Here is a 15,748-nt window from a genome sequence, read left to right as displayed (position 1 = left end):
TCAGTCTGACAGACACTCTTCTTGTCAGAGAAAAAGGTGGGGGACGTGGGCCCTTCTGCCCATACGGACGGGCTGTGGCTGCCTACGTGTAGTGCTAAAAATGCAGATGAGGAAATATGCACATGTCGTTTTACCTTTGTGAATGTGGCCCACTAAATGTGATTACATAATCACATGGAAGAGTAGTGAAAAACAGTGTCTAAAAGCATTGTAATAAGAGAGTTTACTGATATATAATCTAACACTTAGAGGATAGAGTCGCACTCACTTTCAAGCTACAGTACTAACCAGCTATCCATTACATCATGAACACTCACTCCCCCACATGTTGGCCCACAGGTGGTTCCTAGACAAAGTGGCTACTGAGTCAAAGGTGAAAAACAGCTGTTGGACATTCTGACAATATTAGTTGGGCGACTTGTCAGATTTCCACTCTTCCTTTTTGTGCTCATTCTTGCTATTTCAGAAGTAATTTTCCATGAGCACATGGCCAGAAATTAAAATGTTTTCCTAGTGCCAAGTTGGATCCAGGCAATATTCCAGAGACACCACATTTTTACTTTCTTGACAGTTTATATTAAAATTTAATGTATACTGTAAAAAACATGTTATAATACATAAAAAAGGTAATTTCAACCATGTGTCAAATACCAATTCCAGATCCCTAAATGAAACAAATGTGCACATTTAAATGTGAGTTGTAAAGTGTTTATTTCTGTATATTTTGTAAACAAAGAATAAAGCAGAGTCTATGGGCCAGAAGTACAAAGGGTTCCAGCATTTTCAAACCCTCCGAATCGGTACGTCAAAGGGTTTGCCTTTTTCTTATCTACTAAATCCATTTAATGATTCTGAAAAGTATTTCCGAAATACAAAATATGTTTAGAAATGGATATCGATTATATATTTGGAAGGTGCGTGTTATAGGATTCCCTTACAAATACTAAATTGGTATGCCACTCATCAATGTTTTGCAACCAAAATCCAGTTGCAAAACATTGATATTTTACCAACACCTCATAGGAGGTGGTAACCCATTTGCAAAAGGGAAGGGGTCAGCTTAGGAGCCCTTTCCCCTTTGTGAACTTAAAAGAAAAACTTTGTTTAAGAGAGGCAGTGGTCCACAGGACCACTGCCTCTCTTAAACACCACAAAAGCTTTTCTCTTTAACCCCTCCCATGCTCAGGACGGCTCCCGGCCGTCATGAGTCACGGTAGTCGTGTGCTCATGACGGCCGGGAGCCGTCCGACCGTTGCCGCTCCGCCCGCGCGCGGCAAATTCCCCGCCTGTGCAGGCGAATTCATTAGTGGGCGGAGTTCGGACGGCTCCCGGCCGTCATGAGCACACGCCCACCGTGATTTATGATGGCCGGGGGCCGTCCTGAGCACTGGAGCGCCATGCCCAGCCCGGCCCCCCCTCGCACCGCGGCGGAATTTGCCGCGCAGCGAAGGGGTTAAATGCAGTCCTGTTTCCTTTAAGGAATAAAAAAAAGGGTTGCTTTATTAAAAAACAATCACAGACATGGTGGTCTGTTGACTGCTGCAGACCACCATCCCTGTGATGTCCCTCAATCACAGTGGGTCGCAATTTACAACCTACTTCGTGAATATTCATGAGGTAGGTCGAATTACCACATAGGCCTGTTCACAAAATACCACAACAGTCGCAAAAATACTGGTCACAAATTGCAACCAGTATTTTGTAACCAGGTTTATTTTACCTGGCGCTATATAACTGAAATAAACACAACACTATTTGCATCTAACGAGCTAGCTGCAACACAAACTTTGCATAGCGAGGTGCTGACACGCCAGTCCTTTTCTTGGTGTGATGTACTAATCGGACGCAGGAAACAGCGGCCATGTGCAATACAGTGCATTGGGACTGTTCCATGAATATTTATGATGCATTATTTGGCTGTGAGGCACACTGCTTTCAGCAAGGAGAACTGTAAGGGACAGCAGACCTCTATCTCAATCAATCAATCAATCAGGGCATTGTAGGCGCACTACTCACCCGTGAGGGTCTCAAGGTACAGCGGGGGGGGGGGGGGTAGCAACTCCGTTCAGTCGAAGAGCCAGGTCTTGAGTGTCTTCTAACGATGTTCAGGGAGGGGGCGCGTTTGATGTTGATCGGGAGTTCATTCCAGGTCTTTGCCGTGACGTAGGAGAAGGCTCTTCCGCCTGTTCTGGCTCTGCGGATGCACGGGGTTTCGGCGAGGGCGACCGATCGGAGGTTTCTTTTGGGTAGGTGGAAGGAGATTCTTTCATTGATCTATTGGGGTCCAGTGTTGTGGAGGCATTTGTAGGCGTGGGTCAGTATCTTGAAAGTGATTCTCTTCTTGACGGGGACCCAGTGGAGGTTTCGCAGGTGTTGGGTGATGTGTTTGTGTCTGGCTGTGGTGTTCTGTATGGTCTGGAGCTTGCGGAGCAGAGACTTTTTGATCCCGGCATAGAGGGATTGCCGTAGTGAAATCTGCTGGTTATGAGTGCGCACTTGGTTTCAGTGCCCCATTATGTGATTTCTGTTCCTTAAACCAAAAAATGATTCTCTCTTGGGGATAAATCCAACGCTGTGTGGGTAACAACATCTGCTAATTAATTGAAACTACTCATAATTTTCTGAGTATGAAATTATTTCAGTGTTTTACCATACATATATAGCATACACACTAATTTTGCAACACATAGGTATATTGAATTGAAACTGATTTTTATTCATGATTATATACATTTTATATCAAAAAGACAAAACAGTACACCAATTGAAAATATATGTATATATTATATATATAATGATCACTTGTGTACATCTTACATTTTTTAGACACGACTACAGCCCGAACCGCTGAACGGAATGTCACCAAATTTTGCAGGAAGTTAGATCTTGGTCTAAAAATAAACCTTTTCTAAATTTGAGTATTGTGAATTTATTTGGGTGCTGGCATCAACATTTACCAAACCTACATCTCAAAGGCGGGGTGCCATCTGTTGAAAATACCTTTGTTTATTTTATCTTGCAATAATCCTTTTACTGATCATTTGCTTTTCACCTCTAATTCTGCAACATAACAAACCCTGTGCTTGCTTATGTACAGTGTATTCTAAACCACAACATGCTTACTATACAGATGCACTCCAGTGCATAGAAGGGCAGGTGGTGGCATGTGGCACTTTACAATGACCGTCCAGTGAATTGAAACAAGTCCTTCCTGCAGCCTGTTTTATTAGTAACCAGCGAGGCCATTGTTATGTTTTGTTATGTTAAAGGTTCTTATATAGCGCAAGTACACCAAGTGGTTTCATGGCGCGGAGGTCTAGTAGAAGCTGCTGCAACTGAGATTTTAGCCATATGCTTGTCGGAACAGCCAGGTCTTTAACTGTTTCCTAAATTGAGCAAAGGAGGTCAAAGAACAAATCTCCAAAGGGAGAGAATTCCAGAATTGGGGAGCCAGGTCCGCAAATCTTAGTCCTCCGTATTTCTTCCGTTTGGAGGACGGGATGACCAACAAATTCATATGGGAAGACCTAAGGTCCCGGAGAGGAACATAGCGCTGAATCCGGGGAGATATGAATGCTAGACTGTTGCCATGAAGAGCCTTAAAGGTGATGCACCCCAGCTTAAACGTGCATCGTTTGGCTACTGGAAGCTAGTGAAGTCTGACCATTAATGGTGTAACGTGGTGCCATTTGGGCTGATGGAAAATCAGTCTGGCTGCCTGATTTTGCACTAGTTGCAGACGTTTAAGTTGGTATGCCGGGATGCCCACATAAAGCGTCATGGCGTAGTCAATGCCATTATGACTTGTCCCTGTTTTTTGTAACTATCTTACAGGTGGGGAGATGGGTGAGAATGCGTGAGTGAAGGGCAGCTGAAAGGAAGTGGTCAAGTGACCTTGAAAGGCAATGGAGACCATAGAAGGGATTGCTGATGTACTGTGCACTGTATTCTAAAATACAAAACGCTTATAATACAGATGCACTCCAGCACCTAGGAGTGCAGTTCGTGGCATGTAGCTCTTTACAATGACCATCCAGTAAATTGAAACAAGCCCTTCCTGAGCCTTTTTTATTAGTGACCAGCGTGCCCATTATGACTTGTTCCTGTGTTTTTTTTACTATCTTAGAGGGGGGAAAAGGGGTGAGAATAGGTGAGTGAAGGGCAGCTGAAACAAAGTGGTCACATGACCTTGCAAGACAACCGAGACCATGGAGGGGATTGCTGACTTTCTTGCTCTCTCCCTACGAATGCTATCCTAGTAATTGTAAAACATGCTCTGACTTGAAAAACAAGATAAGAACATGATTTACAGGCCTGTTCCATTATGGCCGGAGAAGCACATGGCAACCAGCCACAGGGGCGCTGGAGAGAACAAGCCACAGCGGGAGAAGGGTGATTGGGGGACGGGGTAAGAAAAAATGCAGAGTGGGGTAGATCAATTTCACGACGGTCGAAGAAGCACAGGGCAAGCAGACACAGGGGTGCGGGATGAAGAAAGCAACAGCGGGAGGAGAGTGATTGGGCGATGTACAAGAAACAAGATAAGAAAATGATTTACAGGCCTATTTACAGAAACGACGCTCGGAGCGAGTGAAATCATGACCACTCCTGAGGTGGGCTCTTAAACAAAGAAAAAATATGTTTAAAAAATGGTCAATAAATGGGAGGAGTGGAAGGATACTAGTAATTGGTCCATGCTCTAAGGGAGGGCTACACACAGGAAGAGGCATGAAGCATGCATTCCATGGACAAATAGGGAGAAAGATTAGGAGTGCGACGATGGAGCCAGCAAAGGGGAGGCCTTTGCTTGGGCTGAAGCCCACTGTCTCTTTCAAGACAGTACATGCACTGCGTAAAGCCGAGACCTAAAAATGAAACTTTAATGCCTAATTTTTTTCTTTTTCAACACATCCCATTTTCCTTTAAGGATTGCTTTATTAAAAAAGCAGTCACAGATATGGTAGTCCCCTCGAATTCGGGTCCACGTGGAGGAGGATGGGAACACTTAGGAAGTGGAGCAGCATAATTTGACTACACCCTTGATTACGTTACTAGTTCGTTATAATCATGTGTGATTAGCACTCTGTATACTGAGTGTGATTTAACGTTACTAAAATAAAGAATGGAATTTCAATTTTATTCGTGAAAAAGTTCCATGATAGATTAATAAAGTCAAGTAATGTGTACATACTATAGCCTTATAACCCGCCGTAGCGGGCTATACCGGCTATTAAAGGCCCGCTGCAGCGTTAAAGGCCCGAGCCGAAGGCGAGGGACTTTAACAAAAGCAGCGGGACTTTAATAGCGGTATAGCCCTGCTACGAAGGGCTATAAGGCTATTAGAACATTCTGCCACTAGAGGGCAGAATGTTCTAACAAATTAAACAAAGGCTTCTCGAAGCTCGAGGGGATTTAAATCCCCTCGAACTTCGAGAGGCTTTTGTAAAACATTGGAATGTTGCTCTGCGTGCCTTTACAGGCCCGTAGACGCATGGAGCACTCCATCCACATTCCAATTTTCTAATAATGTTTAAATGTTTATTAAAAAAATGTCGTTCTCATTTGTACTTATATGTGAATATTTAGATGTAACCATGTTTTGATATACTCAAATTTCATGTATTCATCATTGCTCATATAAATATAATCAAATTTTGCATCTGTTATGTAGTCAAAAGAAGTGCAAGTATATGCAAATATCAGGTGCACAGTTATTGCATTGCTAATTTAGCGTGATCAGAGACCTTGAGCTTTGGATTCACAGTATTCAATCTTCAACGTGAAAGTTGTTTGCTTGAATTATTTTTTTCTATCCTCTGTAGGTGCCTACTCAAGCCTCATTAGCTAGTGAAAGGGGTTTTGTGTTTACAGAGATGAGCAAGGTATAGGAAGGAATACTTGTCAAGGAGAAGATGCGCTAATGAGGTTGGAGACAAGGTCTCATGAAGAAGAGACGAGTGCTCAAGGATGGACAACTGTTGCAACTTGGCACAGTGGGAAATATGGTGAAAGTAGCCAACTTGTACCGTGGAAGATGGAAAATTACTGGAGCTGATGACGTGGTTTACCTGGAATGTGCGATGATAATTGTGTTGCAGTGCTAGTTAGGGGAAGACACCTTCAGGAGTTGAAGAGAGACAGACCTTTTTGCTATATCTCTTGTTTTATGGCTTCATGCTACATGGTTTCTTCTCAGTTAGAGTTCCTCTACTGAAGACTCTGATGGCTGACACCTGTATTTCCCATTTGCTTTAGATTTAGGATTATCCCTTATTAGTGTCGAGCAGGGAGAGATAGATATACTCATGTTGAAATGAGAAGATCAACTCTTACAATGTAATACCCAAATTGTGTTCCTTATTCTTTGTATATAGACAATCTCTTCAGGAGATGTGGACTTATTTTGTTTGCCTTATATCTGTATACTATGATTTTGAGATCAATCTATATCAGCTTGTTTCCGAATTTGCCATAAAACTCTTTTAACCATATTGAGTAGTCAAACTGTTACTCTATGGCCAACATTGGCTATACTGTTACTGAAATGTGAAGTTGGATGTTGTCTCCCTCTTACCTCTCAGGCGACTAAAAGATCTGTCGGGATAAAGAAAATGTGTAAGTGGTAAATGAGCGTTCTCAGAAGTAACGAGGATGTTTTAAAGGCAGAACACTTCAACATAAATTCGATAATCCAGAAATCCATGCATAGAATCTGCAGATTAAAGGTTTGGATTCCAGTAGATCTAGCTCAGCCTTTCAATGAGCAGTTTAAAATATGCTAGAAAAGTAAGCAGCTGTTCAGTCTGGGATGTGTTCTTATTAATAAATGTGATAACCTAGAACTGCACAAAGCTATTTGTCCAGGATATATGAACTTGCCATTTCCCATCCCAGCCTGCACTGGGTGTAACTGTATTTTTTGTTCTTCTCATATTTTCAAGCACATTCTACACTTCAGTGTTACTGGCTCTGGTTTTTGGGAACCTCAGCACTCCCTGTAAACCAAGGCAGAGGTACAAGAGCCACGCGGGCAACTCGCGAAACACAAACCAGATGGCGCTGAGACCGCAGACCAGAGTCACGACTGCGTGTAACTGAGATCACCCAGATATTAGCACAGCTGGGCTTTTCGTTGGGCGCAAACCAGAGGAACCCTAGTATAATGTAAACACAAACACACCCTGATCTTTCCTGCACTGAAGCTTTTAGCCTAGTACGATTTCTGCTTTGTTAGATGTTCTGGCATTTTCCAAATTGAATATTTCCCTGCTTGGGACCCGCTCCAGCACAAGGCTCTTGTTAGGTCTGGCGTTAGCCAAGACCTTTTGCTTTTACTTAAATTATATGGTTTAAAGTTTAAATTAATTGTTTGATTATATTCCAATCTAAGCAATACAAACATAATTCAATGTGAACATAAAATTCATTACTTCCATATTTACTATACCCCTGGTTCAGGGACTTTCGAAACTAGAGAAAAAAATACGTGCCCGGTTTATAGCATAAAGAAACATTTTCCTAATTCATCATAACAATAAAAAAGTTCCTTTAGGCTTCTTATTTGCAAACTTCTAGGTACAGGAAGAAGAACTTCTTTATGAGCAGCTATCACAAGCAGACACAATTCCACTGCATCAATGATAATTCATCAAAATCACGAAAAGGGACATTTCTACTTAAAATCATAGTTATTTTTATTTCAGTTTTCATTACATTTCCGTTTTCCAATTGATTTGCTCGTTAAATAGTGCTTGATATTCTTTAGGTAGGGTTGCTGGTGTCGCCTATCCTTTGCATTACTTATATGTATCTAAGGAGTTTAGAACAAGCTTGGCGGTCCCTTCTTCCTACGCTTTTTAACCACTCCTTTTATTAATATCTTCCAACCCACAAGTTTGAGGGCCAACAGTAACAACTTCACATAAGTGTAATTCCTGAGAACTTTTTAAAGGGAATTATGCCAAAAACAGCTGTAAGATTTATTTGGTATTCTGAAATCATATATCATATATCTTTTGCCAGAACACTACGGTGCCAGCAATTTAGAATCTTTTGATAATATTTCAGAGTTATGCATGTGTTACCCGGGTCTAGTCGCAGGGCATATCCTGTACCCTTGAGCAAGTCCAGTTCTTCCAAATATTCATTTCAGTAAACAGTATTTTTACCAAGTTACCCTGGGACAGAATCTCACACACATATATGCATATATAAACATATATATATTACCTACTGGCGGTCGCCAGTATGTAGTTATAGTTAGAACTTGGGGGCATATTATCAAGCCAGGTGATAAAATTATCGCCGCTTTGGCGGAAGAAAACTGCTGCTAAAACGGCGATAATGGGCTTGATAATATGCTCTATGGAATTCCAATTGAAGCCGATGTTAAATTTGAAGGACATCTAACATGGGCTTCAATTGGAATTCCATAGAGCATAGAAGCACCCTAGTTTCCATTGGAGAAGAGTTTTTTGTTTTGCCAATAACTTTGGCGTCGTTTGACGAATCTTCTCAACATTTTCAAAAAAGATGGTCTGCTCCGGTCAGCTCCTGTCTGGAAAGTTTCGGGCTGATTCGTCAAGCGGGGTCCCAAAACGCGTTTTCCCCATGTTCATTTCCATAGGAACTTTAGACAAAGCTACAGGCCGAACTGCTGAACGGAATTACACCAAATTTGGCAAAAAGGTAGGTCTTGGTTCAGAAATGGTGGAAATCCGTTCAGTAGTTGCTGAGCAATTTAAAAAATAAAAATACCGATATCTGAGCACTGAGGAGGAGTCGTGACTCCTCCCGGGCACGAGCTTCACTCTGATTGGCTGGCAACACTCCAAACCAGGAAGTGTTGGCAGCCATCTTGTCGAGTCACAAGAAAAGAGTGAATAAAAAGGTGAAAAAAAGAAAAGGGGGCAAGGTACTAACACCCTGACCCCCTATGCCTGCTCAGGGGGTCCCACAGGAACCCCCAGGGCCAAAGAAAGCATTTGTTTTTTAAATCATCCGAATTCGCGCTGGGGTCGCCGGGGCATAAAACAATAAGGGTGGGGGGGCCGCGGGCCCCCCAAACTCCGGGGACCGCCACCTCCCCAGGGCTTTGAAAATAATTAGTGTGGGCGGGCTCGAGCCCCCCCACACTGCCCCGGGGACCACCACCTCCCCGGGGCTATGTAAATGAAGGAAGAGGGGCCTCCGGGAGCCCTTGGTCCGAGAAAAAAAAAGGTCCCAAAATGTGTTTTCTCCATGCAATTTCCCATAGGAAACTTTAGCCGCAGCTACTGCCCGAACTGCTGAACGGAATTACACCAAATTTGGCAAAGTGGTAGCCCTTGGTTCAGAGTTGTGCCTGTTTGTTAAATGGTGTAAATCCGTTCAGTAGTTGCTGAGAAATTCAAAAGTAAAAACATATATATATCTAGGGCCGCGGATCCTCCCGAGCACGAGCTTTATGCTAATTGGCTGTCAACATTTCAAACCAGGAAGTGTTGGCAGCCATCTTGTGCCTCGGTAGAACCGAGGCACAAGAAAGCAGTGAAACAAACACGCAAAACGCGGGATGCGTGTAGGATCCACGCATCCCTACTCGGAAAAAAAAAATGAAGCGCACTTAGCCCCCAGGGGGGCCAAGTCCCGGGGGCAATATATTATAGTCATTGGGGGCCCAGAGGGGCCCCCCAACCCCGGGGACCGCCACGGGGCTTTTCTGAAATATGTGGGGGGGCTCTCAGCCCCCCAGCCCCGGGGACCGCCACCCCGGGGCTTTAAAAAACATGGGTGGGGGGGCTCAAAGGCCCCCCCAAGCCCCGGGGTCCGCCACCCCAGGGCTTTTATGCTAATATATGCGGGGGGCTCACGGCCCCCCCGCAGCCCCGGGGACCGCAGGGGGCAACGCAGCCCCCCTCCAAAAGATTTAAAATAAGAAAAAAAAAGGTCATGCCCCGGGGGATGAGGTCCCCGGGGCCGATTAAGGCCTCGGGAGGGAGCCACCTGGCCCCTTTCCAATTTTTGGATTTAAAAAAAAAATTGGGGGGCAGGCCCTGGGGGATGGGGTCCTCAGGGCCAAATATATTAGGAAAAGAGGGGGGCTCAGCCCCCCTTCTTAAAAAATAATTTTAAAAAAATACCAGCATCGTGCCGGAGGCCATGCCACCTCCTTTCAGCACTCTGCAAATGCGCCCCCGGTGCGTTTTAAGTTGGGGAAATAATTCCCCTTCAATCCTGAGGGCCCCTGGGGGCTAACTGGCCCTCCAGGTGCTTCCAGTAAGCGCCACTGCGCTGTGTTTCAGAGAGGTGGCCCAGGCCGTGCCCCTTTTTACACCTCGCTGCAACGCAGCTCTGTGGCGCTTACTGGAGGTACCAAGTGGGATACTTGGACCCTAGGGACACTCAGGATTCAAGGGGACTTAATCTCCCAAATTAAAACGGACACAGGGCGCGTTTACACAGTGGTGAAGGGAGGGTATTGGGCCTGAGGTGACGTGTGCAAACACGCCCTGTGGCGGGTTTTAAGATGGGGATATAATTCCCCTTCAATCCTAAGGGACCCTGGGGGCCAACTAGTCCACCAGGTACTTCCAGTAAGCGCCACTGCGCTGTGTTTCAGAGAGGTGGCCCAGGCCATGCCCCTTTTTACACCTCTCTGCAACGCAGCTCTGTGGCGCTTACCGGAGGTACCTACTGGGCTACTTGGACCCTAGGGGCACTCAGGATTCAAGGGGACTTAATCTCCCAAATTAAAACGGACACAGGGCGCGTTTACACAGTGGTGAAGGGAGGGGATGGGGCCTGAGGTGACGTGTGCAAACACGCCCTGTGGTGGGTTTTAAGATGGGGATATAATTCCCCTTCAATCCTAAGGAACCCTGGGGGCCAACTAGTCCACCAGGTGCTTCCAGTAAGCGCCCCTGCGCTGCGATGCACCGAAGTGGTCCAGGCCGTGCTCTTTTTTACACCTCTCTGCAATGCAGCTCTGTGGCGCTTACTGGAGGTACCTAGTGGGCTACTTGGACGCTAGGGACCCTCAGGATTCAAGGAGACTTAATCTCCCAAATTAAAACGGCCACAGGGCACGTTTACACAGTGGTGAAGGGAGGGGATGGGGCCTGAGGTGACGTGTGCAAACATGCCCGGTGGTGTGTTTTAAGATGGGGAAATAATTTGCCTTCAATCCTGAGGGCCCCTGGGGGCCAACTAGTCCACCACGTACTTCCAGTAAGTGCCGCTGCGCTGCGTTGCAGAGAGGTGGTCCAGGCCGTGCCACTTTTTACACCTCTCTGTAACGCAGCTCTGTGGCACTAACTGGAGATACCTGGTGGGCTAGTTGGACCCAAGGGACACTCAGGATTCAAGGGGACTTTATCCCCCAAATTAAAACGGCCACAGGGCGTGTTTGCACGCGTCAGCTCAGACCCCCCCCCTCCCTTCACCAGTGTGCAAACGCGCGTTTTAGGAGGCAGTTTTAATCCCCCTGCCCTATTATGTACTAGGGGCTTACAGAGGAGGTCATTCTAATCACAGGGGTACCCCAACGCATAGTGTTCCCTAGTGTATGTAGGTGTTTTAACTGTAATCTAAGTGTCTTTTAGCATAGCACTGGCTCTAGGACTGGCTAGTCAGAGTCAGTTACCACTAGTACCTATCTGAAAAAATTGTAAAAACTGCACCAAAACCCAAACACTTATAAATTCACCCAGGCACTCTCCTTGCAGTACTCTAATCATTCAGTCACTACCCAAGTACTCATGCAGTGACCCGGGCCTTAGCACATGGACTGCTTCAAACCCCTATCAACTATGCATGCAGTTCTCTAACCACCTACGCACTTGTCTTTCACACCTCCAATTCCCCAATCAGTATACATACACTTCCAGCATACACCCTGTCACTCCCCTTGCACTCCTCTAGTGACCCATTCAGCACCATGTACTAATCCATTCACTGCACCAAAACCCAAACACTTATAAATTCACCCAGGCACTCTCCTTGCAGTACTCTAATCATTCAGTCAGTACCCAAGTACTCATGCACTAAGCCAGGCTTTAGCACATGGACTGCTTCAAACGCCTATCCACTATGCATGCAGTCCTGTAACCACCTACACACGTCTTTCACACCTTCAGTTCACTAGTCAGTATCCATACACTTCCAGCAAACATCCTGTCACTCTTCTTGCACTCCTCTAGTGACCCATTCAGCACCATGTACTTTAGTTTTGGTTGTATTATTCATATATACTTACTGATAGGGGCTTTCAGCCATCCCACTTAATCCATCAGTCAGTTGTTTGGTTGTGAACATTTTGCTTCCACCTGCTAAAGCAGATAGCAGGGGGGCACTGGGTCAATCCAGTAATTTCGCTGTGGGTCAGATGGCATTCTTCCCTTTCACAAGGAGAACATCCACACAAAAAGTAGTTCCCATCAGTGCAAGGGACTACTATGGCAATGTGTGCATTTTGAAGCCCGACTTTACTTTAATCTGCAGTTTTTTTCTAATACTAGAGTTGTCCCAGCAGTACCCCCAACAATAACATTTTACAAAAATAAAACACCCTGTCACTCCCCTTTCACTTCTCTAGTGACCCATTCAGCACCATGTACTAATCCATTCACTGCACCAAAACCCAAACACTTATAAATTCACCCAGGCACTCTCCTTGCAGTACTCTAATCATTCAGTCAGTACCCAAGTACTCATGCACTGACCACTGTGCCCTCGGCCTGGTTGCCCCCACTCCTCCCGCCTGCTCCTTACCTGCTGGGCCTCCTGCTGCCGCCTGAGCCACCACAGGGCCGCCGAGCGCCGCCCCAGCCGCCACAGGGCCGCCGAGCGCCGCCCCAGCCGCCACCGAGCCCCCAGGTTCCCGCCGCTTCCCACGAGACCCCGCCCCCCCGCCCGCCGATTGGATCCCGCGCTCCCCGCCTCCCCGCTGACCCTCCCTCCCGGCTCCCCTCTTAAGGGGACCCTCTCCTCTGCCCCAGGTGTGACCACTGTGCCCTCGGCCTGGTCGCCCCCACTCCTCCCGCCTGCTCCTTACCTGCTGGGCCTCCTGCTGCCGCCTGCCGCCTGAGCCACCACAGGGCCGCCGAGCGCCGCCCCAGCCGCCACAGGGCCGCCGAGCGCCGCCCCAGCCGCCACCGAGCCCCCAGGTTCCCGCCGCTTCCCACGAGACCCCGCCCCCCCACCCGCCGATTGGATCCCGCGCTCCCCGCCTCCCCGCTGACCCTCCCTCCCGGCTCCCCTCTTAAGGGGACCCTCTCCTCTGCCCCAGGTGTGACCACTGTGCCCTCGGCCTGGTCGCCCCCACTCCTCCCGCCTGCTCCTTACCTGCTGGGCCTCCTGCTGCCGCCTGAGCCACCACAGGGCCGCCGAGCGCCGCCCCAGCCGCCACAGGGCCGCCGAGCGCCGCCCCAGCCGCCACCGAGCCCCCAGGTTCCCGCCGCTTCCCACGAGACCCCGCCCCCCCGCCCGCCGATTGGATCCCGCGCTCCCCGCCTCCCCACCGACCCTCCCTCCCGGCTCCCCTCTTAAGGGGACCCTCTCCTCTGCCCCAGGTGTGACCACTGTGCCCTCGGCCTGGTCGCCCCCACTCCTCCCGCCTGCTCCTTACCTGCTGGGCCTCCTGCTGCCGCCTGCCACCTGAGCCACCACAGGGCCGCCGAGCGCCGCCCCAGCCGCCACAGGGCCGCCGAGCGCCGCCCCAGCCGCCACCGAGCCCCCAGGTTCCCGCCGCTTCCCACGAGACCCCGCCCCCCCACCCGCCGATTGGATCCCGCGCTCCCCGCCTCCCCGCTGACCCTCCCTCCCGGCTCCCCTCTTAAGGGGACCCTCTCCTCTGCCCCAGGTGTGACCACTGTGCCCTCGGCCTGGTCGCCCCCACTCCTCCCGCCTGCTCCTTACCTGCTGGGCCTCCTGCTGCCGCCTGCCGCCTGAGCCACCACAGGGCCGCCGAGTGCCGCCCCAGCCGCCACAGGGCCGCCGAGCGCCGCCCCAGCCGCCACCGAGCCCCCAGGTTCCCGCCGCTTCCCACGAGACCCCGCCCCCCCGCCTGCCGATTGGATCCCGCGCTCCCCGCCTCCCCGCTGACCCTCCCTCCCGGCTCCCCTCTTAAGGGGACCCTCTACTCTGCCCCAGGTGTGACCACTGTGCCCTCGGCCTGGTCGCCCCCACTCCTCCCGCCTGCTCCTTACCTGCTGGGCCTCCTGCTGCCGCCTGCCGCCTGAGCCACCACAGGGCCGCCGAGCGCCGCCCCAGCCGCCACAAGGCCGCCGAGCGCCGCCCCAGCCGCCACCGAGCCCCCAGGTTCCCGCCGCTTCCCACGAGACCCTGCCCCCCCACCCGCCGATTGGATCCCGCGCTCCCCGCCTCCCCGCTGACCCTCCCTCCCGGCTCCCCTCTTATGACGCCCCCAGAGCGACCGCGCAGCGGACGCGCGCAGCGGGAGCACCGAATGTGCGCCGAAGGTGCGCCAAAGGTAAGCCCGTCTGCGCCCGTCCGCGCCTGGACCGCACCCAGCGCCAGAACCCCTGGCCCCCGCAGAGGCCACCCCACCCGCCGGACTTACGATGCCGCCACCCTCAACGCACTCAACACCGGCCGAACCCCCGGGTGCTACCGAGCCACTCCGAGACGCACCCACGGACCCTTCAGCTGCCGCACCTGCAAGTTCACCTGCATCCGGACCCGCCCCACACCAGCACCCGCCAAGCCGAACACTAGCAGCAACCACCTCAAGTGCATCCTGCTCAACACCCGCTCCGTCCACAGACACGCCGTTCAACTCTGGAACCTCCTCGACACCACAGCTCCTGACGTTGCCTTCCTCACGGAAACCTGGATGAACGACTCCTCAGCGCCCGACATCGCCATCGCCATCCCAGAGGGCTACAAGATCCTCCGGAGAGACCGCGACAACCAGACTGGAGGAGGCATCGCCATCATCCACAAGGACACCATCCGTATCTCGACCAACGCCGACAACACCCTGACAACCGCCGAACACCTGCACTTCCAGATCCACACCAACCCTAAGACCACCCTCAGAGGCACCCTGATCTACCGACCCCCGGGACCACGCACTCAATTCAGCGAAGACATCGCCGACTTCATCAGCCCGCACGCCCTCCCCTCTGCCGACTACATCCTCCTCGGGGACATCAACTTCCACCTGGAGAACAACAATGACCGCAACACCACCACCCTGCTTGACAACCTCGCCACCCTCAGACTCAAGCAGCTGGTGACCACCCCCACCCACCTCGCCGGACACACACTCGACGCCGTCTTCTCGTCCAGCAAAGACATCTCCTTCAGCCACGCCACAGGACTCCACTGGACGGACCACAGCTGCATCCACTTCACCTTCAAAAGAACCACGGTCCACCACCACCAGCAACAGGCTGCACGAAGAAGCTGGAACAAGATCACAGCCGAACAACTCACCGCATCCCTGAGCCAGCACCCTCCCGCCAGCTCACCGAACCCCAGCCAAGCCGCCGACAACCTCACGAAATGGATCTCCACCTGCGCGGACGAGCTCGCCCCTCTGAGGACCCCACCCAGCAGACCCGGAAGCAAGAAGGCCCCGTGGTTCACCGACGAACTCAAGAGCTCCAAGAAGAACTGCCGAGCCCTCGAGAAAGCCTGGAGAAGAGACCCAACGCCGGACAACATGACTACCCTCAAGCCCGCCACCCGAATGCACCATCAACTGATCCACGCCACCAAGAAAACAGCATTCAAGGACCGGCTG

Source organism: Triturus cristatus, chromosome 6 (assembly GCF_964204655.1).
Source record: "Triturus cristatus chromosome 6, aTriCri1.1, whole genome shotgun sequence".
Classification (NCBI taxonomy): domain Eukaryota; kingdom Metazoa; phylum Chordata; class Amphibia; order Caudata; family Salamandridae; genus Triturus; species Triturus cristatus.
This window is presented reverse-complemented; position numbering follows the sequence as displayed.